This window comes from Herpailurus yagouaroundi, unplaced genomic scaffold (genome assembly GCF_014898765.1).
Source record: "Herpailurus yagouaroundi ecotype Mexico unplaced genomic scaffold, PumYag 139, whole genome shotgun sequence".
In the NCBI taxonomy this organism is placed as follows: domain Eukaryota; kingdom Metazoa; phylum Chordata; class Mammalia; order Carnivora; family Felidae; genus Herpailurus; species Herpailurus yagouaroundi.
Window position 1 is genome coordinate 41979458 of NW_024412394.1, and position 26133 is coordinate 42005590.

Genomic DNA, 26133 nt, shown 5'->3' on the forward strand with positions numbered 1-26133 from the left:
TTTTTTGCCTTGAGAAAAGTAAACAGGCAATTGCATTGCAGAGAGCTGGTACCACGACTAGGGAATGCCACAAAGGCACTACAAAACATGTTTCCTCTCGAGATTCTTGGGGGCTGAGAAGGGCAGTCTGGGAAAGGGCATCACCTTTCTCAAGAAGTGATGATTACGCTGAGGCTTACGTGAGGGGAAGCGAAGGACCTTACTGTTCTCTTTCATCATCTCCAGAAACTCAGTCAGAAAGATGAAGGATCACATGGTTGTTAACTAGCAGGGCTGGGATTCAAACTGTCCCAGATGAGACAGAATGATCCAGGTTCAAATCTTAACACATCCATAAGTCTTAATTCCCTAATTTGTAGAGTAATGATAAATTACATGCTTGTTGCAATGACTATAAAATAATTACCAATCAATCAATCAATCAATCAATAGTATTTATCCCATCATCATTGTCTATTTCACTAGATTGTAAGCTCTCAGTGTGCGGGCAGTATGTCCATCTTGCTCACTGATACATTCTAGAGCTTAATCCAATGCCTGGCATATAATACATGATTCTTACACATGAAGAAATTACTGAGAGAATGAAATGAAAGAAAATATATGAAGTTCAGGGCCAGCAGTTTCTCAGTAAATGTTAGCTCTCTTTACCCACCACCATGTCAATGGGACAACCCCTTTTAACTACATGATTTTATTTGGAATATATTTGACTACCTTTGAGTGTCATTTGGTATTATCATCCAAGCTCAGTCCTACACTTAATGGCTAATAGTTGTCCAATCTATACCTTTTGGTCAGGCATGGTCCACTGCTAGAGGCAGTGGTACATCTCCAATAAAGATAAATAAAAAGAAGGAGGATTGGTATATCCAAGACAAAATGTAGCCCTACCTAGGCTCAGAGCTGGTTCTCAGAGCTGTTCTAGGGGGAAAATAGCTACAAACAAATGCTATTAGTTACTTTGAAGTCCAAAAATCTTAAGATGCTTTTATTTTCCTGTAATAAATAAGCATTTTGCTGACTTTCCACTGATATATTGACTCTTTCATAAGCACAGATTTCAGCTTTTAAGGGCTGACTGTGTTGGGAGCAGAAAAGCCTTAGAAGGCTTTTTGACTCTTCTGGGCTCCAACGAACAACATCATCCAAGAGATCCTATGCAGTGAGTGGCAGAATGGATGCATTTCTCACCAAGTGCCTGTTGAGATAGCCACAGCCATCATATCAAAAAGCAATTCTGGCCATTTATACAGAGAAGAAGTGGTTGAGAGCTTGGTGCTTGCTAAATATCCCCTCTAACACTTGCTATCAATCCCCATGACAGCAACTAGAAGCTCAACCCAAACCTAAATGATAATGCGCCCAGCAGCATCAAGAAGAGAGCCACGGAGAATAACATAAAAAGTGAATCAAGTATCATTTCGACTCACCTTTTTTTTAATAATGAGAAAAATGTGTTGGGCAGCTTAAAAGAGACACATCAAATTATGCTTATAAAATTTCTGAAAATAATTATCATTTTCATTCTAGAGGAGCCACATTATCTGATACCAACTCAAATTACCTCATGTTGCATTCCCTGACGATCTATTTTAATGATGAAAAGTCTGTTCTATCATTAATTCTACTCTGCCTCCCCACCCCACCCGCCACACACACACATCATTTAATTCGTGTAGGCCAACATCTACCAAAAGCTGGAAGTGCTAATGTACATATAAAATCCCTGGTAACCTTTATTTTTAAATAATGTGCTCTTCTATGGAATACTACGTGGCAATGAGAAAAAATGAAATATGGCCTTTTGTAGCAACGTGGATGGAACTGGAGAGTGTGATGCTAAGTGAAATAAGCCATACAGAGAAAGACAGATACCATATGGTTTCACTCTTATGTGGATCCTGAGAAACTTAACAGGAACCCATGGGGGAGGGGAAGGGAAAAAAAAAAAAAAAAGAGGTTAGAGTGGGAGAGAGCCAAAGCATAAGAGACTGTTAAAAACTGAGAACAAACTGAGGGTTGATGGGGGGTGGGAGGGAGGAGAGGGTGGGTGATGGGTATTGAGGAGGGCACCTTTTGGGATGAGCACTGGGTGTTGTATGGAAACCAATTTGACAATAAATTTCATATAAAAAAAATAAATAATGTGCTCTTTAAAAAGAAAGAAGGAAAAGTTTAAAAACTGCAATCTTCTGAAGCAGCGCTCCCTGCGCCGACAGGCAGAGCTCCCTTGGCATGTGGTTGCCAGGGAGGCAGAGCGAACCCCTTCACTGGTTAGTAGCTTCAAGCCTTAGGCTTTCCGTGAAATGAAACAATCTGTTGTTTCGCTTCCCTGTAGGTTCCTCCTACAGCTCCGTAACACATTTAAGCAGCGTGTAATCATAAAATGGAAATGTGTACTAAATACGGGAAAATGTATACTGAATATTAAACAGATACCTAGAGGGTGCAGTTGGACACAACAAATTGCATTTACGAGGTTGGTTTGAAGGATTAATTTTTTTTCATTTTTACTCTTGCAGATAAGGTGATATCAACGAGTCTATCATAGAAGGTTGGAAGTTTGCCAGTTAATGCATTTTATTCACAGACTATCTGCATACCATCGTTAAGCACCTGGATGAGCAGTAAGAGATGGTATGTTCTATATTATCAGCTACATATCAGATCAGCTAAAAATAGAGATTACTTCACCTAAACCAAAACCTAACCTTCTGCTTATGCTAGAGGTTCCATTCCCTCTTGTCTGTTAAGGGTTTGGCTCCTATAGGTATCCCCTTTCTCTGCTAAAGAATTAATTTCTTCCTGTCTCCTGGATCATCACCAGGAATCATCAGCACTCAAATTCTTATAGCAGCTATAAAATGCCACATATTGAAAAAGCCCCTCTTGATCCATAGTCCAACTCCAGCTTCACACTTCTTCTCATAGCAAAACCCTCTAAGGAGTTGTCTGCATTCTCTCTTTCTACTAGTTCCCACCATCCTCTCCTGAACCCACTTACAAGTAGGCTTTTTCCCACACCCTGGCCCCAGTGAAGGCAATCTGGTTACGTGTAGCAACGGCATGCATCATCAATCCGATAATACTCCGCTCCTGGTCCTCCCCTTACTGGATCTCCCAAGCACATTTACACAATTGATCCCTGCAAACACTGTCTTGCTCACTTCTCACTGTATTACCCTGTCTGACTTTCCTCCCCTTCAATGGCTGATCTTGGTGATCTCCCTGCTCCCTTTTCCTTCCTTTCCTTCACCAAGACTCAGTCTTTATTTTTTTTTTAATTTTTTTTTCAACGTTTATTTATTTTTGGGACAGAGAGAGACAGAGCATGAACGGGCGAGGGGCAGAGAGAGAGGGAGACACAGAATCGGAAACAGGCTCCAGGCTCTGAGCCATCAGCCCAGAGCCCGACGCGGGGCTCGAACTCACGGACCGGGAGATCGTGACCTGGCTGAAGTCGGACGCTCAACCGACTGCGCCACCCAGGCGCCCCAAGACTCAGTCTTTATATGTTGATGACATCCAAATGCATATCTCTAGTTCCAAAATTTGCTGAGTTATGACCCATATAGTAGGAACCTGACCTACTATGGATGGCCAGTTGAAACTCTGCTTAGTGCTCTTCATCTCAGTAAAGGTGCCACCAAACAGGCAACCCCTCAGCCCCACCCCCACCCTACACCTAAGAGTCTCTCCTGACTCTCTATCTCCCTCCATATACATCCAATCTAGCAGGAATTCCTGCTTGTTCTATACGGGATTTGACCATTTCTCACCACTCCATCGTTGCAGCTCTGGCCCAGGCTGCCCTCATCTTTATCTGGATTTGAGCTAAAGACCCCTAGCTGGTTTCTCTTCTCCACCTAGAAGCCAAAGGAATCTTTAACAACACAAATTATATCGTGTTAAATTCCCTGCTCAAAACCTTCCAATGGCTTTGTGTCCATTCACTTGAAATAAGGTCCAAACTCCTTTGTGTTAGCACACAACGTTATAAAAGACCTGCTCCCGTTTATCTCTCTAGCCCACTCACACCAACCATTCTGTCCCTGTCCCCTCCACTCTAGCAACTGGGGCAGAAAGCCTGCCACTCCTTGAGCATATCACACTCAGTCCCTGCCAGGGTCCTTGCCTCTGCTATCCTCTCTGCCTGGAAAGTGGTTCCTCCATATTCACCCATGCTCTTCACTGGTTCTTTCATCTCAGATATTAGCTCCTCAAAAGGATTCCTTCCAAACAGCCTTTATAAAATAATGTTCACCCTCACTCACTGCTTCGGCCCTTTATTCTGCTTTATTTTTCTTCACTGCACATATCACTACCTCAAATTATAGTATATGCGTATATATTAACATATTCTAATTATTCTCAGTTGAATGTAATTCTACAGGACTGGAACATAATTGTCTTACTCAAGTTTGTATCCCTATGGACCAAAACAGTGACTGGCACATAACAGACATTCAATAAATAATATTTTAAATGAAATAATAAACAATAAGTTTGGCTAGGAAAACTAGGAATTCTAATTTTTCTTATCATACTCCTAAACCATTATCAAATCAATTTTAAATTAAGTTGGATGAAAAGAGGAAATATTGTCCAAAATCATTTGAAGAATTTAACAAAATTAAGTCCAACTCTGAAAAGATTTTGAAAGAAGGTGGAACTTGTAAGCAAAATATTTTAAAATATATCTATTTGGGTGATCAAATAAGAAGACTAAATAAATTTGAAAAAGAGTGAAGGGTTGCGTGGAAATGAACGAAAGGAGAAAATGCTCTGAAGAGACTTCCTTACAAAATGCTAACTATATTTTAAGGCTACAGTAATTACAAGTATGGTACCACTATAAACACATCACACAGATGAACAAAATAGCTGTGGTATCTATGAAGGAAACCCTGGCATGTAAAAAGCCTAATATATTATGAGGTAAATATCACAAGTCATTAAAAAGAGGACAAATGAATTTTTAAATGGTTTTGGGCAAATCAGGTATTTGGGAAAACTCCAATTAGGACCTAACCCAGCATAGTACCACAATAATGGCAACAAAATTCTGAATCAATGAAAGAGATGAATATTATAAGTAAATTATAAAAAGTGAATTATAAAAATAGGATTAAATATTCAATGTATCTTGAAAATAAGGAAGGCCTTCCAAAGCATAATAATTATAGGCAATACGCAGGATATGGAAACAACTTAAATGTCCACTGACAGGTGAACGGATAAAGAAAATGTGGTATACACATATAATGTAATATTATTCAGCTTTAAAAATGAAGGCAATCTTGCCATTTGCAATACTGTAAATGGATCTAGAGGATATTATGCCATGCGAAATAAGCCAGACACAGACAAATAAATACTATATGATCTCATTTATATGTGGAATCCCAAATAGTCCAACTCATACAAGCAGAGAATACAATCATGATTTCCAAGGGCTGGGTGAAAGGGAAAATGGGGAAGGTGATGGTAAAAAGAATACATAGTTTCAGTTATGCAAGACAAATAAGTTCCAGAAATATACTACACAGCATCCTGCCTTAACTTACAATACTGCAGTATATACTTAAAATTTGCTAAAAGGATAGAGTTTATGTTAAGTGTTCTTACTTCCCAGCGCACACACGTGCACTACTACTACTACTAAATAATAATAATAAAAAGAGGGTAGGGGGAAGTTTTGGGAGATGATAGATACGTTTTATTGCCTGATGGTGATGTGATGATGGTTTCACAGGTGAATACTTATGCCCAAACTCATTGAGTTGTATGCAGTAAATATGTATGGATTCTTACATATCAATCATACCTCAACAAAGTGGGCTTTTTAAAAAGCAATATACTGTATTTCATCTAAATGTAAAGTACAGCACAATTTTAAGTACCACTAAAAAAAAAAAAAAAAACCAGGTTAACAATGTGATATGCCATCACTTGTAAAATGCACATGAATTGCAAAAATGACAGAAAAGAAAAGGTGGGCAACTTAGAATGAGATCTGCTGTAGCAAAAATCTTAATATGAAAAAGCACCTCATTCACTCAATAAGTTGGTGTAGTCGGTTGAATGGCAACCCCAAAAAGATATGCCCACATCGTAACGCCCTGAACCTATGAATATGACTTTTTTGGGGAAAAAGGAAGTTAAAGATCTGTAGATGAGATCATCTTGGATTATCTAGGTCATCCTAAATGCAATGACAATTATCCTCATAAAAGACACACAGAGGAGAGGCACATGAGAGAAGAGAAGGCCATGTGCAAATGCAGGCAGAGACCGCCACAGGATGAGGAATACTTCCTACAGGATGCACAGACCTGCAGGTATCTTGATTTCAGACACTTGGCCAATAGAACTGTGGGCAAATAAACTCCTTTTGTTTTAAGCCACCAACTTTGCAATATGTTGTTACTGCATCCCTAGGAAATTGATATAAGGGGATAGTCAATTTTTAAAAAAAAAACAGTGTTAAAATATAAATGAAGAAATGAAGAAAAAAAGAAAGTGTGAAAAAAGGAGACTAAAAGAAAATGTATCCAAATGGTGATTCTGGGGGTGCCTGAGTGGCTCAGTCGGTTAGGTGACCGACTTCAGCTCAGGTTATAATCTTATGGTTTGTGAGTTCAAGCCCTGCATCAGGTTCTGTGCTGACAGCTCAGAGCCTGGAGCCTGCTTCAGATTCTGTGTCTCCCTCTCTCTCTGCCCCTCCCTTGTTTGTGCTTAGTCTCTCTCAGTCTCTCAAAAATAAATAAACGTTAAAAAGTTTTTTTGAATGGTTACTGTGATTATATTTGGATGATGTGTTTTTCACAGACGATTTCTATATGTTATTTCTGTAATGTTCTTTGCCATATTTTCCAAATTTTCAATGAGCACAAGTAATTGTTATAATCAGGAAAAAATAATAAATGCTATAAAACATAACCCTAACTGAGGTAATTTTTAAAAAGAAAACTGTTCTATACTTCTATTACTATACTTTCACTATGCTTTTTCTTCATGTTCCCTTCTAAACTTTGTCTTTATAATTAAACAAGATATATATTGTCAGTCAAATGCAAAAGAAGAAACATTCCTTAAAATTTCCCTAATATAAAACTTTGGAGAGATTTTCTTCTGCATGTTTTCTCTCTTTAAAATGTGTTTCCTAATTCATTCCCATAATTCTTCTTGAGCTTCCTTTTATTCATCTCCTCCCAAGCTATTTCTTATAAATACACTGTTAAAATCATTTTAATAAGGTTTGGGCATAGTCAATCAAAATCAATGGTTTATTATTAATAAAAGTGCATGCAGTGTTCTGATCCATGAATTTGAATAGTTCAGCTTCTTCATAGATTTTTATTTTATAAGAAAGATTATTATATTTTTAATCAATAGAGCATTTTAAATTAATCTATTTTAGATTTAGATCTACAGTTTTAGATTTACAGAAAAATTATCAGAGAGTACAGAAAGTTCCCATATATCCCCTGGGATGCCTACCAGTTCTCCCTATTGTTAACATTTTGCATTAGTGTGGTACATTTGTTACAACTGATGAGCCAATACAATATAATTTACGCTAGGGTTCACTCTTGGTATTGTATATTCTATGGATTTTGGCAACTGTGACATATATCCACCATGACAGTATCACACAGAATATTTTTTCCTTCCCTAAAAGTCCCATAAAGTCCTAATACTCATCCCTCTCTACCTGCAAAACCTTGAGCAACCACTCATCTTTTCTATTGTTTTTACAGTTTTGCCTTTTCCAGAATGTCATAAAGTTGGTACCATACAGTATGTAGCCTTTTCAGATTGGCTTTTGTCACTTATTAATACTCATTTAAGGTGCCTCCACATCTTCATGGCTTGATAGCTCACCTCTTTTTAGTGCTGAATAATATTCCATTGTACTTCTGAGTTTCTAAAATTAGATAAATTTGGAGAAACCTTGTAAACAGCTTCCTCTATTGCTACATATGACCTCTACATGCTTACATAGTAGTCCCTATTTCATTAGGCAACAGAACAGTTTGCCAAGAAGGAAATTCACTATAGTCCCAAGGAGAAGTAAAGACATAGGGTATCAGAATAGATAAGAAAACAAAACCCATATATTTGCTGTCTACAAGAAACGCATTTTAGACCTGAGGACACCTTCATATTGAAGTGAGGAGAGGAAGAACCATCTCTCATGCTACTGGAAGTCAAAAGAAAGCTGGAGTAGCCATACTTATGTCAGACAAACTAGACTTTAAACTAAAGGCTGTAACAAGAAATGAAGAAGGGCATTATATCATAATTATTGGGTCTATCCATCAAGAAGAGCTAACAATTATAAATGTTTATGCACCGAATAGGAAAGCACCCAAATATATAAAACAATTAACCACAAACATAAGCAATCTTTCTGGTAAGAATGTGGTAATTTCAGGGGATCTTAATAATCCACTTACAACAATGGACATATCATCTAGACAGAAAATCAATAAAGAAACAATGGCCCTGAATGATACATTGGACCAGATGGACTTGACAGATATATTCAGAACTTTTCATCCTAAAGTGGCAGAATACACATTCTTCTCGAGTGCACATGGAACATTCTCCAAGATAGATCACATACTGGGTCACAAAATAGGCCTCAATAAATATAAAAGAATTGAGATCATACCATGCACACTTTCAGATCACTTGGAATCAACCACAGGAAAAAGTTTGGAAAACCTCAAAATGCATGGAGATTAAACAACATCCTACTAAAGAATGAATGAGTCAACCAGGCAATTAAAGAAGAAATTAAAAAATATATGAAAATGAGAACACAACAACCAAACCCTTTGGGATGCAGCAAAGGCAGTCCTAAGAGGAAAATACATTGCAAACCAGGCTTACCTCAAAAAACAAGAAAAATCCGAAATACAAAATCTAACAGCACACCTAAAGGAACTAGAAGAACAGCAAAGAAACCCCAAACCCAGCAGAAGAGAAATAATAAAGTTCAGAGCAGAAATAAACAATAAGGAATCCAAAAAACAAACAAACAAACAAACAGTAGAACCAATCAATGAAACTAAGAACTGTTTTTTTGAAAGAATAAACAAAATTGATAAATCCCTGGCCAGACTTCTCAAAAAGAAAAGAGAGAGGATCAAAATAGATAAAATCACAAATGAAAATGGACTTATCACAGCCAATCCCACAGAAATACAAGCAATTATCAGAGAATACTATGAAAAATTATATGCCAACAAACTGGAAAACCTGGAAGAAATGGACAAATTCCTAGACACCCTACACTACCAAATTCAAACAGGAAGAAAGAGAAAATTTGAACAGACGCATAACTGGTAAAGAAATCGAATTGGTTATCAAATATCTTCCAACAAATAAGAGTCCTGGGCCAGATGGCTTCCGTGGGGAATTCTACCAGACATTTAAAGCAGAGTTAATACCTATCCTTCTCAAGCTGTTCTAAAAAAAAGAAATGGAAGGAAAATGTCCAGACTCATTCTATGAAACCAGCATTATCTTGATTCTGAAACCAGACAGAGGCCTCACAAAAAAAAGAGAATTACAGGCCAATATCTCTGATGAATATGGATGCAAAAATTCTCAACAAGATACTAGCAAATTGAATTCAATAGCATATAAAAAGAATTATTCACCCTGATCAAGTGGGATTCATTCCGGGGCTGCAGGGTTGGCTCAATATTTGCAAATCAATCAATGTGATACATCACATTAATAAAAGAAAGGATAAGAACCATATGATCCTGTCAATAGATGCAAAAAAGCATTTGACAAAATACAGCATTCTTTCTTAATAAAAACCCTCGAGAAAGTCGAGATAGAAGGAACATACGTAAACATCATAAAAACCATATATGAAAAGTCCATAGCTAATATCATCCTCAATGGGGAAAGACTGAGAGCTTTCCCTCTGAGATCAGGAACACAATAGGGATGTCCACTCTCACCACTGTTGTTTAATGCAGTGTTGGAGTCTTAGCATCAGCAATCAGACAACAAAATGAAATAAAAGGCATTGGAATTGGTAAAGAAGTCAAACTTTCACATTTCACAGATGACATTATAGTCTACATAGAAAACCCAAAAGACTCCACCAAAAAGCTGCTAGAATTGATACATAAATTCAGCAAAGTCGCATGGTACAAAATCCATGTACAGAAATCGGTTGCATTATTATACACCAATAATGAAGCGACAGAAAGAGAAATCAAGAAACTGATCACATTTACAATGCACTAAGTACCATAAAATACCTAGGAATAAACCTAACCGAAGAGGTAAAAGATCTATATGCTGAAAACTATAGAAAACTTATGAAGTAGATTGAAGAAGACACAAAGAAATAGAAAAACATTCCATTTTCATGGATTGGAAGAATAAATATTGTTAAAATGTCAATACTACCAAAAGCAATCTACACATTCAATGCAATCCCAATCAAAATTGTGCCAACATTCTTCTCAAAGCTAGAACAAACAATCACAAAATCTGTATGGAACCACAAAAGACCCCGAATAACCAAAGTAATATTGAAGAAGAAGACCAAAGCGGGAGGCATCATAATCCCAGACTTTAGCCTCTACTACAAAGCTGTAATCATCAAGACAGTATGAAATTGGCACAAAAACAGACACATAGCCCAATGGTATAGAATAGAGAACCCACAATTGGACCCACAAATGTATGGCCAACTAATCTTTGACAAAGTAGGAAAGAGTATCCAATGGAAAAAAGACAGTCTCTTTAACAAATGGTGCTGGGAAAACTGGACAGCAATATGCAAAAGAATGAAACTAGACCACTTTATTACACTGTTCACAAACATAAACTCAAAATGGATGAAATGTGAAACAGGAAACCATCAAAACCCTAGAGGAGAAAGTAGGCAACAACCTCTTTGACCTCAGTGGCAGCCATTTCTTCCTTGACCCATCTCCAAAGGCAAGGGGATTAAAAGCAAAAATGAACTATTGGGACCTTACGAAGATAAAAATCTTCTGTACTGCAAAGGAAACATCCACAAAACTAAAAGTCAACCGATGGAATGGGAAAAGATATTTGCAAATGACATATCGGATAAAGGGTTAGTACCCAAAATCTATAAAGAACTTATCAAACTCAACATCCAAAAAACAAATAATCCAGTGAAGAAATGGGCAGAAGACATGAATAGACACTTTTCCAAAGAAGACATCCAGATGGCCAACAGACACATGAAAAGATGCTCAATGTCACTCATCATCAGGGAAATACAAATCAAAACTACACTGAGATACCACCTCACACCAGTCAGAGTGGCCAAAATTAACAACTCAGGAAACAACAGATGCTGGCGAGGATGTGGAGAAACGGGAACCCTCTTGCACTGTTGGTGGGAATGCAAACAAGTGCAGCTGCTCTGGAAAACAGCGTGGAGCTTCCTCAAAAAACTAAAAACAGAGCTACCCTACGAGCCAGCAATAACACTACTAGGAATTTATCCAAGGGATACAGGAATGCTGATTCATAGGGGCACATATACCCCAATGTTTATAGCAGCACTTTCAACACTAGCCAAATTATGGAAAGAGCCTAAATGTCCAACAACTGATGAATGGATAAAGAAGATGTGGTTTATATATACAATCGAATGCTTACTTGGCAATAAGAAAGCATGAAATAATGCCATTTGCAGCAACATAAATGGAACTGGAAGGTATTATGCTGAGTGAAATAAGTCAGTCAGAGAAAGACGGATACTGTATGTTTTCACTCATATGTGGATCTTGAGAAACTTAACAGAAGATGATGGAGGAAGGGAAGGGGAAAAAACATAGTTATAAACAGAGAGGGAGGGAGGCAAATCGTAAGAGACTCTTAAATACAGAAAACAAACTGAGGGTTGATGGGGGATGGGGAAAAGGGGGAAATGGGTGATGGGCATTGAGGAGGGCACTTGTTGGGATGAGCACTGGGTGTTATACATAAGCGATGAACTATAGGAATCTACCCCAAAAACCAAGAGTACACTTTACACAGTGTATGTTAGCCAATTTGACAATAAATTATATTTAAAAATTATTATAAATAAATAAATCTGTGCTCTGAGAAAAAAAAAATATCAAAAAGGAGAAGTATAGCCATGGCACTAATGCCTAATTAAATTAGTGCAACCTAGATTGTTAAATCATCTCTGTTCCTTAAAGACCAGTTTGCTCTTTATTCGTTCAATAGGGGGAAAAATAAAGACTTAAAAGAATCTTTCTAAGGGATTCCTCGATAAAGTGGAAAATAAATAGGGTGGGGAGCTTTATTTCTTGAGATTCAGAGACTAATTTTGTCTCTCATTATATTGTCATTTGGTCGTGGTACACTTCAAAAGATTTGGCACATGTTACCATTCCCCATGCTTCCTTCACAAAATAAATTTCTCCTAGAAGGATTTATCAATACTTTTCACACCATGAGAAATGTAGGGGCTTTTAAAAATATAACTGATTTGTTGAAATCTACGCTTACCTTTTTATTATCATTGTGCTATGAAATTCTCTTGGGCTTTGCTTTTAGTGTCTTGTTTAATTTAAATTTTCTTAAATGAGATGGTTCTATATAATGCTATTTCCCCACTTATTCTTTAGTAATTTCTTTCTTCCTCCTGTGGTTTCCCATGATGTTTCTATGATGTTGGTTACTTAAATCTGACAAGTAACTAATGATTCACACAGTAAAAAATTTACTAGTATTGAGGAAAGACAAGCATAAATAAAGGCCAGAGAAGCATTCCATGTACACACTGAATTTGAAAACATTCCTACCCTATCCTCACTTCCCAATTGAGTTTTAACTTTTGTTACTTCTCCATGAAGTATCAGAATAGCAGTTTTTAAATCTTCAGTATCACTTAGGGGCACCTGGCTGGCTTAGTTGGTAGAGCAAGTGACTTGATCTTGGGGTCATAAGTTTGAGCCCCACATTGAGTGTGGAGCCTACTTAAAACACAACAAACAAAAACAACTTAAGTATCACTTAAACTGCATCTCTTCACAAGCGCTGAAATGTAAAAGTTCTAACAATGCTATTTCATGGAGAATCTCAAAAAAATAAGGAACACATTTAGAATAAAGGTGATTTTTAGCAATTAGGCCAAACAAGCCTCACTAATTTGAACATAATAAATGATTGAACTTTATTTTGTAGTCATAGGTAACTGAGGTTTCAGAAATTTAGGATATATATAGATATGTTCTTATTTAAATTCGAAGTGCTATATTATTTGAGCCTGTGAATCTTTTCATTCACAGGTTATGCAACATATGGAAACATACATAAGAAACCCTCTTACAGGGTTATTCTAATTACAGTCTTATTCTAATATTCTTGTGCTTTCTATGAATGTCTATTATCTATCACTCTTGTCAGGTGTTTGAAGACAACTAAGAAAATCTATAAAAGTATAAGCACTTCAGTGATCATGCAAGATACTGCATTACCCAGGAACTCTAGTTATTAGGGTCTGACCTTTTTGGATCCCTAATTCATGGGGGTTATATAAAAGAAAGATGGATGGCTTGGTGATCAGATCAGGAAGGGCTGCAAATATGAAGCCAGAAGTAGATGATGGAGAGGTGAACTCAGGGGAAAGGACGAGATGAGAATCAAATTAAGCTAAATCTTGAGTACCAAAGACATCTGGCAATAAGGGTAAAAAATGGACAATAAAAAACATAAAACTAAAGCTGCAGGAAAAAATGAACAGGGTAAACAGGAAAGGTCAGCAGCTCAATTGCTGTGTGTGTGGTAGGAAGCGAGTGGATGGAGATGTTAGTGGTGTTACTTCTATGATGAGATGTGAATCCATAAGCTTTGTATACTCCAAGCTACCCAATTTAGCCTATGATATATTTGAAATATCCAAAACCTCGTTATCCAGATTCTCTTATCAGTGGTGGTTCCAGATCTCATGTAGAGCCAAGAGTTGGGGGTAGCAATTTGGCTGGAAGAGAAAACTGAAGGATTTATCATGAAGTTGTTTTTTAGGTAAGTGGCATTATTTTTCCTTAAAAATATATTATAGAAAAGTAATATAAAAAACTTTACTAAAGAGGCTCTATTCACATTTTATATAATATTTAAAAATATGTACAGATCATATTAAAATATTTTATTATTATGAGATTGCAGCATTTGAAGATGCTTTTAGCTGCAAGTTACAGAACATTTGGCTTAAATGTTACAGAGTAAAGACCTTAATTGCCTTAAAAAATAAGAAATCAGGAGACAAGCACTTCTAAATTTGGTACAATGACTCAAGAGTATCATCTCCTCTGCCATCCTCAGAGTATTGTATTTTTGTCCTTGGGTATATTATCCCATGATCTCAAGATCTCTGCTGAAGCTCAAGCATCACATCCTCACACAACAACCAATGTTCAAACCAGGAAGTAAAGGATTTTTTAAGGCTCTGATTTAAAAAAAAAAAATTTAATGTTTATTTTTTGACAGAGAGTGATTGGGGGAGGGGCAGAGAGAGAGGGAGTCACAGAATCCAAAGCAGGCTCCAGGTTCTGAGCTGTCAGCACACAGCCCCACGTGGAGCTTGAACTCACAAACCTCGAAATCATGACCTGAGCTAAAGTCAGCCGCTTAACCAACTGAGCCACCCAGATGCTGCAAGCCTCTGTTTTTTTTTTTTAAACTTAGAAGAAAATCTGTCCCAGGAACCCCTGTCTGACTTCCTTTTTGTATACCATTGATCAGATCTGGGTCATATCTACCCTTAGACCAATCAAAAGAAAAATGGAATAGAACTGCCAAGACTGGTTTGAACTGATGGTGAATCACGCCCCGGGGTGGCTGAAGGGCTTACCTTATCTACAACCAGTATTGGATCTGTTACCTAAACACAGTTGTGATGCCATCAACATAGAAGAAACTGGCTGCCACACAGCTAGCTGCAAGGGGATGAGAACATGTGAAAACCAAACTCCTCACCGGCACATTCCTGGGTGCCATCATTCTCTGGCAGAGACAGAACCTTGTTTCAACTACAGGCCTGTGTATTTTTAGTCAGCCAAGAAGAATGAAAAGAAAGTAAAAATTAGCCTTCTCTCCAGGCAATCAAAGGTGCTGATGTATTTTAGATGCTTTCAGATCACAGCTGAAGAAAGTATTGTTAATAAATAGTTGGTAAGAAGCACCTGAGTGGTTCAGTCGGTTAAGCATCCAACTCTTGATTTTGGCTCCGGTCATGATATCGCAGTTCATGGGATCAAGCCCTGTGTCGGGCTGCGCGCTGATAGTGCAGAGACTACTTAGGATTCTCCCTCTCTCCCTCTCTGTCTCTTTGCCCCTCCCCCACTCACGTGCATGCTCCCTCTCTCTCTCTCTCTCTCTCAAAGTAAATAAACAAACTAAAAAATAAATAAATAGTTGACAATTGCCAGTTACACCTGGCCACAGACATAAGTCTTTAGTCACAACCTGACAAACCTCTTAGATTTTTGCTTAGGTAAATGATTATTCCATGGTATGATTTCAGAGGCAACAATAAGGTTCACCATCTACCTCCTTCTGCACAGACTTCTCAGTATCTGGACGTGTACCTCAGAGGTTTGTTTCTTAGACCAAAACTGTCACTCATGTTAAAAAGTAAGTGTTGGGCGATGGATAATTATTTAAACTCTATATTATTGCACAGCAGTGTGAACTAATTTTGAGTTGTCTCCTGAGAACCAGTTTTGGTAAATAGAAGAGAGAGGTTCTGTGATGAAGGTTTAGAGGTGACAAATTGGTAGGGAATTAGTAGGGGGCAGAAGACATGCATTAGAGGCATCAAACACCCACTCCAGAAGCACAAAGACCAACTTCACACTCTCTGTCTTTGACTCTTTGGGCATTTTTATTAGAAAATGAAAACTGTAGTATCCATTCTAGCCTAGAAAAAGAAAATGACTTTTGTTCTTTTGGGTTCTTCTATTTTCTCTTAATTTTGATAACAGTAAAAGTTTTTGGAGAGTATCCTCCCCACACACACACTTTTTATTTTTACATGAGTTTTCCTAAAATTGCTCTAGAATTTAGGTATGGCTCCAAACCTGTCAAAAATCAAACTCTAACTGAATATCGCCCACTAATAATATAATCTGATGAAGTAAGGCATTGAGGTGGTCATTTTCAGTATGCAGAAGGATTTGGAAAGGAGTCCAATTATAAAGTCTGAAAATTATCTTCTGGTTAGGTCTTGAACCACCTCACAGCTGCAATTTTCTCTTTAGTTAATTTTGGTAAGAGACTAATAATCTCTGACTCTAAATGTTAACTTCTACCTACCTGATGTAAGCTTCAAAATAATATAAAAACTAGAACTTTAGATGGAAAATAAAATATACAGTCACTTCATTTAGGAGGAACTAAGTTAAGCTAGGTATTTGAAATTTTAATAAATTTATCAGAAGATAAATTTGTGTAACTTATTTTAGCACAGGTCCTCTCACCCTCATATATAAGATAACTAATTTGTCTAGGTTTTTTAGGGACTTTCCTAGGTTTTGCACTGACAGTCCCACATCCCAGGAAATCAGAAGGGTTTGTCACATCATCTCTTTGGCATCCTTTGATACTGGGAAACCAAAAGATTGCTGTAACTTTACTGATTAGATACTAATCCATCTAGGTAACACTTGCATCAGCATGTTGGATAATATTCATCTTAGAGCCCAACAAATTCAAATCAAGCTACCTAATGAACATAATCATATTTTTTTATTCTGCTACCTATAAGAAACTTGTGATGATTCACAGAATACAATGTGCATAGATTTCTTAGAGTACCTGAAGCTAAGGTGCTCTGTTTTAGTGCCCAAGACAAGAAAACTATTGTAATTTGAACTTTCTAAGAATGCTAAAAGAAACTTATGCTCAGATTTGTGAATCCAAAAGGAAAAATATAATTACATAAAGGTCTACTGAATCTGGGTAACCATGGGCAGCCATACTGGTAGAGGAAGCAGAGCTTACTTTGGGGTAGCTGAATAATTCTCATTGTCCATACAAACTTGAAATTCAAACCATAATCTTCATAACAGTCCTGCAAGTCATGCATTGTTATCCCCTGAGGCTCTGTGAGGTTAAGTAACTTAGCCTCGAACCCATACAGCTAACACACAGTACAGTTAGGCTTGCACACAGTTCTGTCTGACCCTACAGCCCATGGTCTTTCTTCCCAGCACAGAAGTGTCTTCTGAGGAAAAACTACCATTTAACATATAGAATAAAAATCTATAATATATGTACAAACATGATGGCAATCGACTCCTTCCAAATAAAAACTCATTAGCTAAACAGTGATGGCATATGGATGAATCTACATTTTTACTATCATTGTGTTACTGCTGTGATTGTTCTTGTTGTTCTTATTGTGTAGCCATGAAGAACAAGAGTTTCTCCGTGGGATTAGCTCAGTGAAGAAAAGAGAGCATTCTGGAGCAAGAGTTCACTGTTAGAGTAGCAGCAACAGACCTACATACTTTGTTTAAGTTGTTCTCTGCAATCTCAGGTTACTTCTTGCATTTTCCTGGAAAAGGAAGAACATGGTTTGCTAATGGGCATGGCATGAAACAGATACAAAAATCTTTCCAGTCCCAGAAGCAGTGGTGGCTACTTGCCCATTTTATAGAGGTACAAATGTTTCCTCTACTTTCCCTAATTTGGGGAAGTGATGGATCTACTGAAGGATTCCAGGTGGTTCCCAGTAAAGCACAGTTGGATTATGGGAGTGGTTTCTGGAGCCAGATGACCAGCATTCAAATCCCAGCTGGACCACTTGGTAAAGTTACTTTGTCTCTGAGCCTTAGTTTCCTCATCTATAAAATAGCAATGATCAATTTCCCTGAGTTTTTGTGCAATTACCTGAGTTAATATGGACAAAATCTATCATATAGTAAGTGCTCCATTAGTTTTAGCTATTATGTTCTCCAGTCAAGGGCATACAGCATTCATAAAAAGACATTTACTGAGTCCCACAATCCACAGTGTTTAGTATTAGGCACCAGAGCTACAAAAGGTTCAAGACATGATCCTGATGTTTAAGAATATTATAAACTACTAAAGAAGACAAGAAATGTAAGTAAAAAAAGATAAATAACAATAGAAGTAGCACCAGCCACTGTACTAAATGCCTTGACTGCTTATACACAATACTAGATAGATATTATTCACAACTGAAAAACCTGAGGCCCAAAGAGGTCACCCCTGCTCTTAAACTCTATGCATCATGCCTGATTATATACAAAGGACTATGAAGTCAGTTTCTTCAGTCCCAACATCCCCTGAAGTTGAAAGAGCAAATATTAAAATCTTGGAAATTGTATTGAGCAAGGGGAGTGCCTGGGCAAACAGGAAGAGCCTGATGAAGCTGACTCAAGGTGGTCATATAGCAGGATCACCCAGGCTTTCCATTGTTAATACTGGCTCAACTCAAGGTCAGGTTCACGTTTCATAGTCATGGTCTTCTTTTCATGGTCCAGACTTGAGGGATCCTGTGTTCTCTCCATCAGGTTTTAATACTGCCATCATTCATTCCTTTCTCTGAGAACTGTCTTCTTTTTCTTCAAACTGCTGAGGAGTGGGATGGGCTCTCCATATCATTCCCTCCCCAATATCCCCCAGCCCTCAAAGTTCCTGGAGACCAGCTCATAGATCCTACATCTTTCAGCTATTAATGACACTCAGTTTAGGATTATAGGGAATAACAAATAATGAACAAGAGAATGTAAACAAATCTGAGAATCTTACAAAGTTCCTGTAAGTCATGGTCCCTAGTTGATAGTTGTTGACTTCCTTTGGCAAAGTTAACAAGGAGGCCTTGAGTGTTTGACTCCCCTCTTCAGACCCACAGAAGGGAATTATCAAACCTCTGCTCCCTCACTTTCCTAGGCATATTCTTTTAAATGGATGAACCAACCAGCCAACCAATAAGACTATATTGTTGATGGTAGAAAACAAAACAAACCAACTCTATCTGAGATGGAAGTAGATTCATACAGAAGACTTTGAGTGAGTCTCAGAAAAGTCATTCTCTTTCACAAACACCCTCCACAAACAGGCAATTACTGCTTCTAACAAAACAGATATTTTATATATAAAAAAGTAGGCCATAGAACCCTGAAAAAGCTGAATGTTAGGAAGCCACATATATCTAACGTGGTCCTCAAATCTGAAGCAGAAAGCATCAATATTAAGTTTGATAACCCATGAAACCACTGACAAAAATTAAAATCAGTCCGGATCTGTATAGCTGATTGTCTCTATAGGCTGGATTTTGTGAATAGCTTCTCTTTCCTATTCAATTTGAATATTTTACTTTTTTATATTCATTTATGTTTCAAATAGGATTAAGGAAGCTCAAACTACATAGAAGGGTGGAGACCAAAACCTAAATCTGATAATGATTATTATTCTGTCAAGCTTAGAAGGCAGAGGGAGAGAAGAATGGCTTCTCACACCTGAAGAGATCATATTTTGGAGAATGATCACTCTAAACACTAGAAGGATGTGTTTTTGTGGGATATAGATTAATAAGCAGTTTCATTTTCATTCAAAGTAAAATCTCAAACTACTTCTACTTAAGAAAAAACTGTACTTAAAATGACATGCATTTTATTTTACTAAAGTACAGGACATTAAGCAAAGGTTTGGTTGCCTTGGTGACAAATTGTTGTTACAGAAGAGGCACATCTCAGAAAACAGAGATATAAAATGCTTTCAATATACTACATACATTACAGAAAAAGAAATAAAAAAATAAATTGTACCAAACATCTATATTTGTACTATTTAAAGATATGCCCTGGTTTCAGTAAAGGATCCTTTCTGCTACTTTATATTTCTTGAGTTCCTAAAGGCCTTACTTATGTACCTCACAATTTACCATCAACCACAAAGGTTTTAAAGAAAGCTTTATAATTTCAGTGATTTTTTTTTGTGTATTTTTTTCTTAATTCAATGCCCACAGTAGTGTTCCCATTTGCCCAAATGGCTTACTAACAAGAAACTACCTAAATATTATCAACATGTCTATTATTACTGCTCCACAGTATCTGATAAAAACACTAATCTAGAATTTGAGCAAAGTAAATGTTTTTCCATTTATATTTTATCAGAGTCCATTTAATCAAAAGGAGGTTTAGAAGGTCAACCTTCTAAAATGTACTCTTCTTCATCTATTGATAAACAGCTTTCTAAAGAAGAAAAGTAAACTTTGGAAATCCTATATAAGAAAGAATAAATTGATTCCTAATTCACATATTACCACAGACTAGGAAAAGGTCATTCAGATGAAAAGAAACTTCGCTGAGTAGGACAGTCGAGGAAAAAATTAATGGCAAATATGCAGTCTCACCTCTATTTCAAAACTTCTCTATTATTAATTATTTGGGTTAGTTAAAATAATATAAATAATAAATATTTATTCAATTTTTAAATGTCACCTGGAGAAAACTGCCATCACCATTCTGGTTTATTTCCTTCTTAATTCACTTCTGTGAATTTTTTACATACTTAATGTTTCCTGATGGTACAGCACACTCATCATACACATCATTAAAGGGTGGAAAAAAATGTTTAACATGTTGAAGTTACCATAATTTACTTTTTCACTCCTCTACTTCAGAACATTTATGTCTTGAATAAATGTTGCTAATACACATGAACCTTCTATTGATATCTTTGCAATGTAAAGGGAGGAGAAAAGAGTCAGAGAAAGGATCATTCTTAAAAATAATACCAGCCTGTAATGTATTATATGTTAAGTTCTCATTTATATCTAAACAGTTTATATATAAATTCTTATATTACATTCTATTCTAGTCTAAAAATAAGGCAGAAAATAGAGTTTAACTTACATATGCTGATTTGTAAGGGTGCCAGGCTATATATCTGGGCTTTTAACACTGGTCCCAGGAGTAGGAGATGATAGATTTGTTATGTAACTTATTAAAGTTAGCAAGCTTAATTTTTACATTTTGAACAGGGTCAAGTAAAAACTTTGTAATAACATTTAAAAACTCATACATAAAAAGAGTGCCCAGAAAAAAATGGGATGTAGACATATACACAGGTTGAACAAAATTATATTTTAAAAACTGAATTTAAAAAAACTGAATATTTTTAAATATTTTAATATTTTAAAAAATGAACAGAAGTATATAAAAATCTGAATAATGATATTCTTTCAATACTTGCAATATGGATAATACTTCCTCATATTCTTTTTTACTTTATCTAAGTATTTTATAACCCAAATGAATTAGCTTTGTAATGGAGAAAAACATCTTCTATACTTTATTAAAATAAAAAAAGCATGCAGGGCTATGATTCCCCTCTGTTGTTCTTCAGCTGTGAACTGGGCAAATCATTTGATCTACCCAATCCTCATTTGTATCATCTGTAAAGACAATTAACAAAGTCTGTTCTGCTTACCTGATGCATTTTTGTAAGAATTAAATAAAAATGCTTGTGGAAGTACTATACAGATTGCACTATTCCCCAAAATATATAATATCATTTGATCAATGATTTAACTAGATGCCTGGATAAAGAAATGGGAGGAAAGATAACTAGTTCCTCTGAATCCTTAGCAGCTACCCAGTGTAACTTAGCAAGCTAAACTTAAAAGGATATTAAAGGAGTGAGAAAAGAATGGGGGGTGAAGTGGGTAAGGAGGAACTATGGAAACAAAAGAAAAAAACTGCTTACAAACCTTTCATAATTATCACTGAAATCAAAAGTAAAATTCCCTCACTGTTGTGTCATACACACCAAGGGCCAATTATGATCAGTTGCTAAGAGTACCCCAGACTGCCAGATGTTCCTCTTACCTGATTATATGATTAAAAAACGACAAGTAGTCTCCCAGTATAGCCTTATCTTTGTTTCCTATATTGTTTTATTATACTATATACCAAAATAAGTACTTTATCAAAATCAGTCATGTGTTGTCAATGGTATAATCCACTCTACCTCCAAATAAATATATTTTTAAAAAGCATTTGACCCTCCTTACAGCATACCTGCTCTATAAATAAAAACAAAACTTATAAAAATTAATGTTGCATAAATACAATCTGAAAACATGAATTACTTCTTTTTTGTTAAGTAATTTCAACTAGATCACTTAACGCATTTAAATGTGTTGAACTATATTGATATCTCAAAAATCAGATTTTACACTGGACAACAAAATCCCAGTAATTTAGCCAGTGATTAAAAAATTCTTCCCTGTACTAAGAATCTGGGCCACATCCCATTATTAAAGCCATCATTCATTTTCTTTTTAAAATTTTAAATTAATTAATTATGTATTTATGAGCAAGGGAGAGGCAGAGGGAGAGGGAGAGAGAAAATCTTAAGCAGGATCCATGCCCAGTGTGGAACCCGTCAGATAGGGGGTGGTGCTGATCTCATAACTGTGAGATCATGATCTGAGCTGAAATCAAGAGTTGGACCCTTGGCCGATTGAGCCAACCAGGCACCCCAAAAGCCATCATTCATTTTCAGTTATAACTTAAAAGCCCCTGTTTTGATTTGGCTTCTGTCATGCATTTGTTTTTTTTGTTTTGTTTTGTTTTGTTTTGTTTTGTTTTGTTTTGTTTTCAGAAAAGACTCCACCCTAGGGAATGCAAGCTGATGCAGCCACTCTGAAAACAGTATGGAGGTTCCTCAAAAAACTAAAAATTGAACTACCCTATGACCCAGCAATTGCACTACTAGGCATTTATCCACGGGATACAGGAGTGCTGTTTCAAAGGGACACATGCACCCCCATGTGTATAGCAGCACTATCAACAATAGCCAAAGTATGTAAAGAGCCCAAATGTCCATCGATGAATGAATGGATAAAGAAGATGTGGTATATATGTACAATGGAGTATTACTCGGCAACCAAAAAGAATGAAATCTTGCCATTTGCAATTACGTGGATGGAACTGGAGGGTATTAAGCTAAGTGAAATTAGTCAGTCAGAGAAAGACAAAAATCATATGACTTCACTCATATGAGGACTTTAAGAGACAAAACAGATGAACATAAGGGAAGGGAAACAAAAATAATATAAAAACAGGGAGGGGGACAAAACAGAAGAGACTCATAAATATGGAGAAAAACTGAGGGTTACTGGAAGGGTTGTGGGAGGGGGGATGGGCTAAATGGGTAAGGGGCACTAAGGAATCTACTCGTGAAATCATTGTTGCACTATATGCTAACTAATTTGGATGTAAATTTTAAAAAATAAAAAATAAAATTAAAAAAAACCCTGAAAATAAAAGAAAAAAAAAAGACTCCACCTTGAAATCATAGACAATAACTTGATATTACCAAAGGTTCTGTGTCCTGTAGGGTAAGCCCTCTAGTCTGACTGTTGTTCCCAGGTCCAAATGACAGGTGAGCAAATTTCAGCAATAGAAGTAGAGATTACATGGGTATATCCAGAGTCTCACTATGGGTGTTAACTTCTCTGGGGCTTAGTTTCCTCATCTGCAAACAGAAATATTTGAATAGATCTGTTTTCCCAAAGTGTATTCTGGAACACAGTGGTCACACAAGACACTCCATGAAAGATGGGTGAGGGTAAAGTGGGATGAGGGGACTGTTAATATGGAGAACTTGGGAAGTGCTCTATCCTGTACTCCCTGTTAGAGAGTCACAGTGTGGATCAGCCAAGTAGGTATTTAGAAGAAATGTTTGTAATTCATTCTAAACCACTTTTACCATAGTTCACTTAAGCATGCACTTTGTTGTTGTTTTAAGGGGAAGGTAGAGAAGGTTAGAAATCCAAAATACTGGAGCACACTTTGAGAAACCAGATTTTATAATTATTTACATCCTTTGTAGCAGTGGAATTTTCTGATGCTATGTTGGTCTATGAAAAAGTAGTAAGATGTATCATAATTATACGACAATTAGATCAGAAAATTTCACAATGTGAGTTATGTCAGAAAATCTACAATATGGTGAAAAATGAAAGACTGATAAAAATCCCTACTGAAAATAATTAATGCCAAATACCCACTTCCCGTTATCACACCAAAATGAGTTGTCTAGTAGCAACATAAAGGAAAGTGAAAAATAGACCAGATACAAGATTATTAAACATTGAAAATTGCTTTCATATCCAAAATAAGGTGTCTTTATACAACGGCATCCTTTTTTCCCCATGCATAGGACATCTTTATCATTTATATAATAAATAAAAGGAAGAGCCAGAAAAAAAGTCTTTAAATTCATGCTTCCAATTTTTAGACATCTATGGTTGCAAGGTTGATGTGTATTTAGTAGATGGGTAGACAGTGCAAAGTAAATTACAGATAAAATAGAACGAATCAAAAGGAACCCAAAGCATATCCATTCCCCAGCACTTAGAGAAGCTGGAAGGAGAAATTTTGTAGAGGCACCTTAGAGACTAGGGTCAAAGGAAATCTTAGTAAAATGACTTTTCAGTTACATTCCAGTTATCCTCTATCCCGTCTTGATGTCACTGAGGACACACACTTGCTTTCAGAGCTAGGTAATGGCTTCCTAATAGGGCAGGATGAAAAGAAAATGCAGTGCTGAGATCCTGGGTTTCATTTTGTCCTCAAATATTTTTTTTTCCTAAAATTAACCTTAAAATTTGCCTTCAGCTAGATGAATCTGAGTTCAGTCTTGGCTCAGACTATTATATTACTATATTATTAATATAGTAATATAATAAACTATATTAGTTTGGGAAAATCCTCTGATGTCTCTGAGCCTATTTCTCTTATATGTAAAATTAAGATGATAGTATGTAAGTTGAACATAATGTAAAGACTAGAAATAGTAAGTTAAAGCACTTGGTGCAGTAAATACTCAATAGAGGTAATGATGATCATTAGACTCTCACACTCTATAAGGAGGTCTGAACTAGGCACAATGGGCGATGGGTGGGTTTTGTGGTCAGTTCTACTCCCACACCATTCCACATAAGAACACCTCCACTACAAGTGTACAGCATTCTAATGTCTGTCAACCTGAGCCGCCCCCACCCCCACCCCCTGCTCTGCCAGTATGGTGTGTTAGGGTGAAATACTTGAAAGTCATTCAGCATTTACTGTGTGCCAGGGACTGCACTCAGCCTATCACATGTGTCAGCTCACTGAGTCTCCACAACAACCTGTTGGATGGAAACTATCAAATCATAAACCTGTGAAATGGGGATGGCAATGGTACTGCCCAAGCGCATCCTGGCATCAGAGGTGGCACTAAACCGAAGCCTTTCTGACCCTAAGCCTAATACAGTCCTTCATCACACAGTCTAGTACATGTATCCAGACCCATCCCGATGGAGTGGTTCTCTTCCAGTCTAGACAAGCAGTTCCCAGGCTTTCCCTGAATAGCTTCTCTTTGCAGATAAAAACTAGGTACACCTCTATTTTATCCCTCCCCAGTGATAATGTCCTTTGGGACAAGGCATAAGGATAAATGCTACATTGATTGCAGATATACTTTCATATAAATGCGCATGCTATTAGGCATGACAGGAGTCATGTACATTACATGTGGTGTACCTAAATCTGTTTACCTAAATCTTCAGCTCCCTCACTGGATTCCTATCCAGCTCTTTCTTAGTTCTGCCCAAACTAACATTTGACCTGCAAGTTCTTCTTTTAGATGTGTGGATTAATCTATATTTTGTATTTACTATACATTTAACAGAGATATAATACCTTCCTTACAGAAATGTAAAATTTAGATGTTCTTCATTTATTCTGTATATATTCATACATACATTCATAATGAATATACTTACTTTATGTCAGATATTGGAATACGATAGCAAGCACAATTTTAATGACTGCCCTCATAGACTTTGTAGTCTACAGGCCTACATGAATAAAGAAGCCAATTATCAATTAAAATACATTCTAGAAAAGTTTGAAAGGCAGTAAAAACTCCCTTCAGATGCCAGAAGAGGATATCTAATTCAGGATACCAAGAAAAATCTCCAGGATGGAATGATGTCTAAGTTACACAAGAAGGATGATAGGAAACAGTCAAATGAAAGTACCAATGAGAAATGAGAAAGAGTAGGATATGGTT